At 44.4% G+C, this 12,555-nt stretch overlaps 1 protein-coding gene across 2 annotated transcripts in view; it reads right to left on the reverse strand.

Moving 5' to 3' along the window:
* LOC124007025 (astrotactin-2-like) overlaps positions 1–12,555 on the reverse strand; it is a 528,751-nt gene that overhangs the window by 284,573 nt on the left and 231,623 nt on the right. The window lies entirely within an intron of this gene.

The raw sequence follows: 12,555 nt of genomic DNA on the forward strand, positions 1-12,555 counted from the left end.
ATTCCATTCAGCCTTGGAGTCTTGGAACAATGTCTCAATGCTCCACATCAATACATCCATCCTGACTTTCACGGCGGACTGACGCAGTCACTGACTCTCGGAGAGCATCAGTGGGTAGCTCGGCACTACAGGAATTTGCCCCAACCAAAACACTTTGCATAATTATCAGACTCCATTATTCATGAGGTCTGACAGACACTTCCCCGTGTTGCAGGAACTCATCATTAGCCCGATACAATAACTCATTAGATTTATTCTGCAGAAACTCCATCTAATCACTCATACAATGATACATTCCCTTCGTTAATGTTCTCAAAAGTTATTATGTAGTTCCTGGTGTGATGTTAAATAGTAATTAAGACTGATTAATCATTCAGTATGCCTGCGCTCCCAGCGGAAGAAAACAATCACTGCTACAACTCAGTTGGTTGGGTTTGTTTTACCCCTTACACTCCTGAGTGAAAATGGGCCTATACGGATATGGCCAAATTGAAATGTTTTTAACAGAAGAACTATAAAAAGCATATGCATGACCATGGTAGCAATTGAAAGAGAACACTTTGGAGATTACTGGGAAATTATCAAACCTAAGGTGAGGACACAACTGTATCCAAACTTTGCACTGTTGATTTTATGTGCATTTTACATTTACTGTACATTTCGCAACATTTGTCAATAACGAAATCTGAAAATATTCTGGATACATTCAGTAATATAATATATTTATGAATATTCATTGAAATTTTAGAGTAGGTACACGATAATGAAAAATTATTACAGGGTTAGGGTTACATGGGTTTGAGTGAGAGGTCTAACTGGTGTATCCAAGTGGCAACACACCTCTCCAAACTGTGCAGAGTGACAAAGTAATTTCAAGGCACTTTTATGACTCAAAGAAAGAGCCTTCAACTCTTGTGATTTTTTTTATTTTTAGCTTTCCTAGTTTTGTGATTGAGGAACTGAAGCAAGGACACTTTCGTTTGGAACACAGCCTCCATCACCATTACACAATCCAAAAATGTTCCATTATAAATCTCAATCTGGGTCAGGTGGGCATAATCTGATAGCTAGCCATGTCATAAAATATGATCTTACAGGGTTAGGCTTTCAAAAGGCACTTCAGACAAACAAATGGTCATTTTGGTGTGGATTGAATGGACTCATGAGTGCACTCAAGTATGCAACTGCAAAGTTTCTTCACAATATGACAAACATAAGCTCATTCTGTTCAGGACAACCTAGGGTATAACGCATGTCATCCTTGTAACTGTGGATCATAAACGTTGATACTGTGAATTAAATGAGTTTTAGTGAAGTGAAGCACACATTTGGACTACACAGGTGTGTAGTTTCCTTGTTGACGTCAAAGAGGTATTTATTATAATCCTCAGTCTCATCCTTCAGAACACATCAACTCCTCTCGATGTGCAGCATTTCCCTCACTCAGACAACAACAAATATGCAATTAGCGGGAGGCATAGGGGCATCTTTTCCCGTGCGGTGCTCAAGATTATAACAACTGTCAGTCAAAAACCCATACAGAGCTGTGAAGCGGAGAACCTGAGCTTTGACGTCATGAATAGCATGTTACTATACAGCCACTGCGTTCCAATTTTGCCGCTTATCAATGACAAAATCTGCCATTTTCAACCCGTATATGGAATGACAGAGGCTGTGAGTGGAAAGGGCTACAGCAGAATGATCTATTTTTCACTGAATAACATTCATAGACATCCCTCCACTGCAGAGTTGCTTTATCATAATATACGAAGGAGATACAGTACTGCGGCAATGTCTACAATAAGTATCTGTTTAAAAACAGAGAAAAGATCTATAGTGGATCATTATTCCTTCCTGGTCATACAGTGTTCATTGTTCACTATGCGCAGACTGTGGTCTCAAGTCAAAGTTTTCAAGAGTAGGTAACTAGAGCATGAAGGGCATTTTCATGTGCCTGCAACAGGAGTTAATTTGCTGGGCCCAGATGTCCATTCACGCAGCTGACAGCTATATTAGTGAGGAGAGATTAGACATGCTTGTTTTTCACACTCACACACACACAAAGACCTTCACAAGATGCATACAGTCACCTCCAAAATAATTTTGGCTACCCTCGCTATGCCCCCAAAGGATGACTATGCCCCCAACCACAGGCGTTGAGTGGTCACTGAATGGTTAGATGAGCAGGAAAACAATGTAAACCATATGACATGGACTTAACAGTCATCTTAACCCAACTGAACACTTATGGGAGATTGTGGAGCGGCACCGAAGACAAGGTCATCCACCACCATCATCAAAACACCAAATTATGAAGAATGGTCCCTCCAATAGAGTTCCAGACACTTGTAGAATCTATGCCGAGGTGCATTGAAGTTGTCCTGGCTCATGGTGGCCCAACACCCTTCTTAGAGATCAACTCCCGTTAACGGGATCGATTTGACAACATCCAGTGAACTGGCCAAATTCAAAATAAATGATTGAAATATTTAACTTTCATACAACCACAAGGGCAATACTCCAAATTAAAGCTTTACTTCTTGCTAATCCAGCCACCGTGTCAGAGTTCAAAAAGGCTTTACGGCAAAAGCAAACCATGCTATTATCTGAGGACAGCACCCCATCAAACAAACACATGACAATCATATTTCAACCCGCCAGGCGCGACACAAAACTCAGAAATAACGATATAATTCATGCCTTACCTTTGAAGAGCTTCTTCTGTGGGCACTCCAATATGTCCCATAAGCATCACAAATGGTCCTTTTGTTCGATTAATTCCGTCGTTATATCTCCAAAATGTCAATTTATTTGGCGCGTTTGATTCAGAAAAACACTGGTTCCAACTCGCCCGACATGACTACACATGATCTAATAAGTTACCTGTAAACTTTGTCCAAACATTTCAAAAACTTTCCTAATCCAACTTTAGGTATTTTTTAACGTAAATAATTGACAAAAGGTAAAGAAATAAGTTCGCTTTAGAGAACACATTTTTGAAGAGAACGCAGTTTAAAGCAAACTTACTGCAATTCTACACATTTTGCCATGTTAATATGATATCTGAGTGAGAGTGACTAACAAAATACATGAGGGACCCCTGGAGGTGCGTGCCCGGTCTGTAATTTGGCCATGATTACAACAAGTTTACTGTAGATAGCTGGCTAGACTAACTAGACTAATTTAATCATCTAAAAATGTTGACTGTCAGTGACTGTCAGTGAGTGATATACAGGTAACTGCCAAAATAAAGGAACCATCAACATAAAGTGTCTTAATAAGGTGTTGGACCAACATGAGCTAGAACTGCTTCTGGAACTCTATCGTGACACCATTCTTCCACGAGAAATTCTATAATTTGGCAAATATAGTTTTCATGCTCCTCAACCCTGTGGATGGGGGGCATTGTCAAACTATGGGGGAATAGCCATGTTAGACACAATAATGCCCTGCCCAGCATTTTTATACACAACCCTAAGCATGATGAGATGCTAATTGCTTAATTAACCCAGGAACCACACCTGTTTGGATACACCTGCTTTCACCAGCCTTACGCATGGTGTCCCCGGTTCGCCAGCACAGCCCAGTGCATTCAACCAGGTAAGGTTGGGCAGGCTCGGTGCTAAAGAGCTCCAGTGCGCCTGCACGGTCTGGTCTATCCAGTACCACCTCCACGCCTCAGCCCTCCGGAGGCAGCACCCCGCACCAGGCTGTCTCTCCATCTTCTGCCTACAGGGTCTCCCGCCAGTCCAGCGCTGCCAGAGCCTTCCTCCTCTCCAGCGCTGCTAGAGTCTCCCGTCTGTCCAGAGCTGCTAGAGTCACCCGTCTGTCCTGAGCCGCTAGAGTCTCCCGTCTGTCCTGAGCCACTAGAGTCTCCCGTCTGAGCCGCCAGTCTGTCCTGAGCCGTCAGTCAGCCAGGACCCGCCAGAGCCGTCAGTCAGCCAGGACCCGCCAGAGCCGTCAGCCAGCCAGGAGCCGCCAGAGCCGTCAGCCAGCCAGGAGCCGTCAGAGCCGTCAGCCAGCCAGGAGCTGCCCTTCAGTCCGGAGCTGCCCCTCAGTCCGGAGCTGCCCCTAAGTGGGGCCCTTTAGTAGGGTTGCCAGTCCTAGGTCGGTGGAGAGGGTCGCCGCTTTAAAGAGGTCACAGAGGCGGGCGAAGAGGCGCACTAGAACTTTGGTGAAGTGGGGTCCACGTCAAGCGCCAGAGCCGCCACCGCGGACAGATGCCCACCCAGACCCTCCCCTATAGGTTCAGGTTTTGCGGCCGGACTCCGGGGGGGACTCCGGCCCTGACCATAGTCTGCTTTGTATGTTTCTATTTTTTGTTTGGTCAGGGTGTGATCTGAGTGGGCATTCTATGTTGTATGTCTATTTTGTCTGTCTCTGTGTTCGGCCTGATATGGTTCTCAATCAGAGGCAGGTGTTAGTAGTTGTCTCTGATTTGGAAACCATATTTAGGCCTGTTTTGTCATTTTGTTATTTGTGTCAGCACATTTCGTATATAGCTTCACGGTCGTTGTTCACTTATTGTTTTGTTCATTTTACTTCGTGTTTTCGTCATCCATTAAAATGATGCATTCACACCACACTGCGCTTTGGTCCACTTCTTACGACGATCGTGACATGCTGATGCTCCAGATACTCAACTAGTCTAAAGAAGGACAGTTTTATTGCTTCTTTAATCAGAACAACAGTTTTCAGCTGTGCTAACATAATTGAAAAAGGTTTTTCAAATGATCAATTAGCCTTTTAAAATGATAACCTTGGATTAGCTAACACAACGTGCCATTGGTACACAGGAGTGATGGTTGCTGATAATAGGCCTCTGTACGCCTATGTAGATATTCCATTAAAAATCAGCCTAATCCAGCTACAATAGTCATTTTATGTTATTTTAATGGCCAATTCTTTTACATTTTCTTTCAAATACCAGGACATTTCTAAGTGACCCCAAACTTTTGAACGGTAGTGTAATTTGTTTCCCTCATTTACTCAAGTACTTCCATTATTTTGTCAGTTACCTGTATATGAGGAAAACTGCTGATGAACAACCATGTTTTGAAATTGCACCTTGTGTATTCTACTATTCTAACTCATCAGTCAGTTGAGACCCCGAAGTTTCGAAAAAACAATGATCATGATAATTATCGAGGTCCGGACCTCGGTGTTCTCATATGTAGCCAAGGCCCTGGCCAGAAGGCTGAAACGTGTTCAGAACTGAATCTTCCAGCAAGACAATGACCCCAAGCACACATCAAATCCACAAAGAAATGGTAAATTGACAACAAAATAAAAAATTCCATGGCCACCTCAGTCACCGGACTTGAATCCCATTGAAAAGGTAGTTTGAATTGAAGAACACAGTCCATAAGAGCACTCTGAAGAATATTAAGGATCTGGAAAGATTATGTATGGATGAATGGTCTAAGATCCCTCCTAATGTGTTCTCCATTCTCAAAACGTTAAAGAAAAAGGCTCAGTGTCATTATTCTCGCAAGGTGAGGGTGCACAAAGTAGCTCATCTTTTTGTTAAACAAAATCTCTTTCTCTCAGCAAGGGCCCAATTTCGTCTTGGGAAATGTAAGCCTTTCCTAAGCACACCTTTCCTACGCCCTTCTCAGTAGTTGGTTTTACCTTATGCAGGTTCGTAAACAGGCTTTGCAGGCGTGGTTCTCTTGCACACGCTGAATACATGTAATTAAACCGCTGAAAACCATCCCACTTGCTGGCCTACGGACTTTTGTGTGGAGTTTTCATTCAATAAGGGTTTCAGTACATTTATCTTAAGCCTTCCCTTTAAATACGGCATTCCTTTAATTGCAATTTTGGAGTTAGGAAAGTATGTATGAATCACAAAAAAAATTGTTTGTAAGAGCTTTTGCACATACAATATATTGATGAATACAAAATACAGTTGTTTGATTCATCCTGAAAGTTGTCATATTCAGGTGCAATCCATGACATATTGGAACAATTTTAAATAAGGGTTGAGCAATCATACAAATCTACCCTATTCCTCACTAGTTATGGAACTGTATGACAAAGGTCCAGTCATTGTGAACCGTGCGCCAGGCTCCAGGGTTAACTTCATAGGTGTGGTCTGAGTTCTGTACTGATTCAAATAGGCTACATGTCCCAAATGATTGCACAACGTTGGCCTAATACGATCCACTAATGCCAGTGACCCTTAGGAACAACTACACTGATGTGACAGAGGAAAGAAAAGTAAACGGAATGGAATGACGCAGAGCCCCCGCCTGTTTTGAGCTCCACATTTTTTGCCATCGTGACCAGTGAACTGAGATAAGGCGGAGCTTTACCTAGCATGGACTTGTAGATGACCTGGAGCCAGTGGGTCTGGCGACGAATATGTAGTGAGGGCCAGCCGACTAGAGCATACAAGTCACAGTGGTGGGTGGTATAAGGTGCTTTAGTGACAAAACGGATGGCACTGTGATAGACTGCATCCAGTTTGCTGAGTAGAGTGTTGGAAGCCATTTTGTAGATGACATCGTCGAAGTCGAGGATCGGTAGGATAGTCAGTTTTACTAGGGTAAGCTTGGCAGCGTGAGTGAAGGAGGCTTTGTTGCGGAATAGAAAGCCGACTCTTGATTTGATTTTCGATTGGAGATGTTTGATGTGGGTCTGGAAGGAGAGTTTGCAGTCTAGCCAGACACCTAGGTACTTATAGATGTCCACATATTCAAGGTCGGAACCATCCAGGGTGGTGATGCTAGTCGGGCATGCGGGTGCAGGCAGCGATCGGTTGAAAAGCATGCATTTGGTTTTACTCGCGTTTAAGAGCAGTTGGAGGCCACGGAAGGAGTGCTGTATGGCATTGAAGCTTGTTTGGAGGTTAGATAGCACAGTGTCCAATGACGGGCCGAAAGTATATAGAATGGTGTCGTCTGCGTAGAGGTGGATCAGGGAATCGCCCGCAGCAAGAGCAACATTATTGATATACACAGAGAAAAGAGTCGGCCCGAGAATTGAACCCTGTGGCACCCCCATAGAGACTGCCAGTGGACCGGACAGCATGCCCTCCGATTTGACACACTGAACTCTGTCTACAAAGTAATTGGTGAACCAGGCAAGGCAGTCATCCGAAAACCGAGGCTGTTGAGTCTGCCAATAAGAATATGGTGATTGACAGAGTCGAAAGCCTTGGCGAGGTCGATGAAGACGGCTGCACAGTACTGTCTTTTATCAATGGCGGTTATGATATCGTTTAGTACCTTGAGTGTGGCTGAGGTGCACCCGTGACCGGCTCGGAAACCAGATTGCACAGCGGAGAAGGTACGGTGGGATTCGAGATGGTCAGTGACCTGTTTGTTGACTTGGCTTTCGAAGACCTTAGATAGGCAGGGCAGGATGGATATAGGTCTGTAACAGTTTGGGTCCAGGGTGTCTCCCCCTTTGAAGAGGGGGATGACTGCGGCAGCTTTCCAATCCTTGGGGATCTCAGACGATATGAAAGAGAGGTTGAACAGGCTGGTAATAGGGGTTGCGACAATGGCTGCAGATAGTTTCAGAAATAGCGGGTCCAGATTGTCAAGCCCAGCTGATTTGTACGGGTCCAGGTTTTGCAGCTCTTTCAGAACATCTGCTATCTGGATTTGGGTAAAGGAGAACCTGGAGAGGCTTGGGTGAGGAGCTACGGGGGGGCGGAGCTGTTGGCCGAGGTTGGAGTAGCCAGGCGGAAGGCATGGCCAGCCGTTGAGAAGTGCTTATTGAAGTTTTCGATAATCATGGATTTATCGGTGGAGACCGTGTTTCCTAGCCTCAGTGCAGTGGGCAGCTGGGAGGAGGTGCTCTTGTTCTCCATGGACTTCACAGTGTCCCAGAACTTTTTGGAGTTGGAGCTACAGGATGCAAACTTCTGCCTAAAGAAGCTGGCCTTAGCTTTCCTGACTGACTGCGTGTATTGGTTCCTGACTTCCCTGAACAGTTGCATATCACGGGGGCTATTCGATGCTATTGCAGTCGGGGGCAGTCAGGTCTGGAGTGAACCAAGGGCTGTATCTGTTCTTGGTTCTGCATTTTTTGAACGGAGCATGCTTATCTAGAATGGTGAGGAAGTTACTTTTAAAGAATGACCATGCATCCTCAACTGACGGGATGAGGTCAATGTCCTTCCAGGATACCCGGGCCAGGTCGATTAGAAAGGCCTGCTCACAGAAGTGTTTTAGGGAGCGTTTGACAGTGATGAGGGGTGGTCGTTTGACTGCGGCTCCGTGGCGGATACAGGCGATGAGGCAGTGATCGCTGAGATCCTGGTTGAAGACAGCAGAGGTATATTTGGAGGGCCAGTTGGTCAGGATGACGTCTATGAGGGTGCCCTTGTTTACAGAGTTAGGGTTGTACCTGGTGGGTTCCTTGATGATTTGAGTGAGATTGAGGGCATCTAGCTTAGATTGTAGGACTGCCGGGGTGTTAAGCATATCCCAGTTTAGGTCACCTAACAGAACGAACTCTGAAGCTAGATGGGGGGCGATCAATTCACAAATGGTGTCCAGGGCACAGCTGGGAGCTGAGGGGGGTCGGTAGCAGGCGGCAACAGTGAGAGACTTGTTTCTGGAGAGAGTAATTTTCAAAATTAGTAGTTCAAACTGTTTGGGTATGGACCTGGAAAGTATGACATTACTTTGCAGGCTATCTCTGCAGTAGACTGCGACTCCGCCCCCTTTGGCAGTTCTATCTTGACGGAACATGTTATAGTTGGTTATGGAAATCTCTGAATTTTTGGTGGCCTTCCTGAGCCAGGATTCAGACACGGCAAGGACTTCAGGGTTAGCAGAGTGTGCTAAAGCAGTGAGTAAAACAAACTTAGGGAGGAGGCTTCTGATGTTGACATGCATAAAACCAAGACTTTTTCGATCACAGAAGTCAACAAATGAGGGTACCTCGGGACATGCGGGGCCTGGGTTTACCTCCACATCACCCGCGGAACAGAGAAGGAGTAGTATGAGGGTACGGCTAAAGGCTATCAAAACTGGTCGCCTAGAGCGTTGGGGGCAGAGGATAAGAGGAGCAGGTTTCTGGGCATGGTAGAATATATTCAGGGCATAATGCACAGACAGGGGTATGGTGGGGTGCGGGTACAGCGGAGGTAAGCCCAGGCACTGGGTGATGATGAGAGAGGTTGTATCTCTGGACATGCTGGTTGTAATGGGTGATGTCACCGCATGTGTGGGGGGTGGGACAAGGGAGGTAACAGGGGTATGCAGAGTGGATCTAGGGGCTCCATTGTGAACTAAAACAATGATAACTAACCTGAACAACAGTATACAAGGCATATTGACATTTGAGAGAGACATACAGCGAGGCATACAGTAGTCACAGGTGTTGAATTGAGAAAGCTAGCTAAAAACAGTGGGCGAGGCTAATCAGCTAGCACAACAAACAGCAGGTAAAATGGCGTTGACTAGGCAACTGGGCCGACAGATAAAACAAACAAGCAGAGTGGAGTACCGTGATTAATGGGCAGTCCAGTGTGCGTCAGCTATGTAGCCAAGAGATCAGTGTCCAGGGGGCAGCGGTGGATGGGGCAGGGGGGCTGGGCTGGCGAGTGTTATCCAGGTTTTTTTTTTTTTTTTTTTAACTAACAATGACTAAATAGCTTGTAGCTAGTTAGCTGGTTAGCGTCTGGAGGTTCTTGAGTGTGTCATATAAATAAAATTAAAATTAAAAGTAACAGCGATTCCGTACCACAGTGGGTGAGGCAAGTTTCCGGAAGGTATAAACAAAATAAAAATCAAAAAGAGATAAAGTAAATGGGTTCAGAGTGTTTGGGATGCAGTGATTCGGATGGTTAGCAGGCCTGTGCTAACAAGCTAACAGTTCATACAAACATGGTCTCTTTTTTTCCTTTCTTGAGTAAAGCAGCTCCAAAATGCAGGTGTTTCAGCCGAGCTCAGTGCTTTCTGTGGTGGTGGGGCAGCCAGCGGGAAATATGGAGCGTAGGGGTTGGTAATGTTCTCTAGTGGCGCCGTGATTGGCTCAATGTTCTGTCAATCATGGAGACACGATGTCACTGCCAAATCTAAGGGCAGAGCTAAAAAATTAAAGCCCCTTGGGTGCTGCCGTAGAGTTACATTAGAAGTGCGTATCCAAGAAGGCTCAAGGTCATTGGCCACAGATAAAATATGTAAAAACACATTATTTACATTTACATTTATATCTACAGTAGCTTTGATTGGGCCGATCATGTCAACATCATACTTTCAAAATCTTAGCTAGCAGTCATCATGAATCAAGTCGACAATCTGGTTTCACATTGGTCTCATAAGGGAAAATGATCTAAATTGCAACATCTATTTACAATTCCCTCCTCCAAACAGATTACTAATTTACCTTTGCTCTTATCAATAGCTCTTATCAACTTATAAATTACAGGGACCGGAAGGTTCGCGCGACCTTATTCATGGTTTCCTCATGCGTAAAAGTGGTGGAATTAAGTCAAGGTCAGAATTGGGCGTATCGGTAAACATACCTCCGCTACACTTTAATTTCTTAGATCTGCACCCGAATGAATAGCGGGTGAATAACATGCTATTCAAGGTCAGAATACGCATAGAGAGAAAAGTGAATAAAAAGTGAATTAATGGAATTTTTTGCATTTCATTTATCTCAGTATTTGTATTATTTATTGTTTACAGTATTTTTTGCTTATCTTTATTAATGGTGCCAGTCATTTTAGAGGTGATTGTACATGCATGCCACATGCACACACACACAGAGCCCACACAGCCCGCACACAGTCCCTCTGAGAGTCAGAGTCTTCTGAAATGATGCCACCGGAATTGAGCAGGGAACATGCACTGTCCTTTCATAAAGGCATGTTGGCTCCGAGATGAATTGCTGTAACCCAAATGGCTGTAGCCTCTCTACTGTGCAGCCACAATGGCAAGTTCCCACTGTCACGCCCTGATCTGTTTCACATGTCCCTGTGGTTTTCCCATTCTCCTGCTTTTTGCATTCTCCTTTATCGTGTCCTCACGGTTTTGACCTTTGCCCGTTTCTGGATTTTGTACCTGCCTGCCTGACCATTCTGCCTGCCTGACCATTCTGCCTGCCTGACCATTCTGCCTGCCTGACCATTCTGCCTGCCTTGACCACGAGCCTGTCTGCCACTCTGTACCTCCTGGACTCTGATCTGGTTTTGACCTTTTTGCCTGTCCACGACCCTTCTCTTGCCCACCCCTTTGGATGAATAAACATTGTAAGACTCCAACCATCTGCCTCCTGTGTCTGCATTTGGGTCTCACCTTGTGCCTTGATACCCACTCCATTTTATCTGGTCAATTTGGTGTTCTACTTCGGAACCAGAATTCAACTTGTAATTAAATCTATTCATCACCAGACCACTACTGAGTGATAGGCCGTCAAGATATAGAAACCGCACTATGGAGTAATTACCTTTTTTCTCCCAGTTAAAAATAGAGAAAAATATCGCCTAGCAGCACCAGCTTTCTAAAACGACCAATACAAATCATCCCTCTACCTGTTTGTTCATAGGTTTGATAATGCCTCTTAAGGCCTCTTGCTAGGCCATCTTTGTACATAGAATATGTTCTTAATGGACTTGCCCGGTTAAGTAAGGTGCGATCAAGTGTTTGGTGAATGTAGCTTCCTGAGAAAGGTTCTGAAAGAACATTATTCAATATTAACTGTAAGGCACGGTAAGTGACACTGCTATAGAACTCAACATTATTCTCCACAATCTCCTCAGTTCAAGCTGATTCAAACGCATGTCCTAAATAATTGCCATTGTTATAGTAATCTTATTTCTGGGATAGGAACTTTGCAGTAGTAAGCACAGATGTGCACTATTGCCAAGGGAGTGATCGACTCTCAATTAGGCATCTTCGCCAGAATAACAAATTCATTTCAACCTGTCGCCATGTTACATCCATATGTTAATGTTGTGACAATTAGTACATGTACTGTATCACTTATGGACCACACGCTAAAGTAGTTTTCAAACAATTATAAAACAAGAAATGGTTGAAAAGTGGCTTTTATCAATGTTGCCTGCCTATGCACTATTATGGAATATACAACGGTTGGGTCTAATCCTTGCTGTCTATCTCTCCGACATTTGCAACATTGTTCCAACATTCAAATTCAATCTCTAGCTGTCCCATAGTAATTGTAATGACCCTGGGTTTATAAGTGCGGATATCGACTCTGCCACTCGAACAGGCTTTTGGGGCACAGTCGATAGCGCGCTGGACTTCGGGCTAGAAGGTCGAGGGTTCGAGGCCTGCTGCCTGCCTGTTTTATTACATAATGAACGTGTCGGGACGAGACAGACCTTGCAGCGTTTCATAGCCAGTCTAAATCATTTATAGGCTGGCATAATTTTTATGGATATATACAAAGAAATGTCAATTGAAAAAAGGTACAGCCATCTTTCCAGCTTCAGTTTGAATTGATTGTGTTCGCTGTGTTGTTGTCTAGCTCCTCTGAACAACAATTCTGACGAGAGAGCACATTTTCAATGCCAGGCTAAATCACGACTCATTAGCTCATTGTTATGGATATATCCAAATAAAT

The sequence above is a fragment of the Oncorhynchus gorbuscha genome, linkage group LG20, assembly GCF_021184085.1.
Source record: "Oncorhynchus gorbuscha isolate QuinsamMale2020 ecotype Even-year linkage group LG20, OgorEven_v1.0, whole genome shotgun sequence".
NCBI classification, from domain to species: Eukaryota; Metazoa; Chordata; class Actinopteri; order Salmoniformes; family Salmonidae; genus Oncorhynchus; species Oncorhynchus gorbuscha.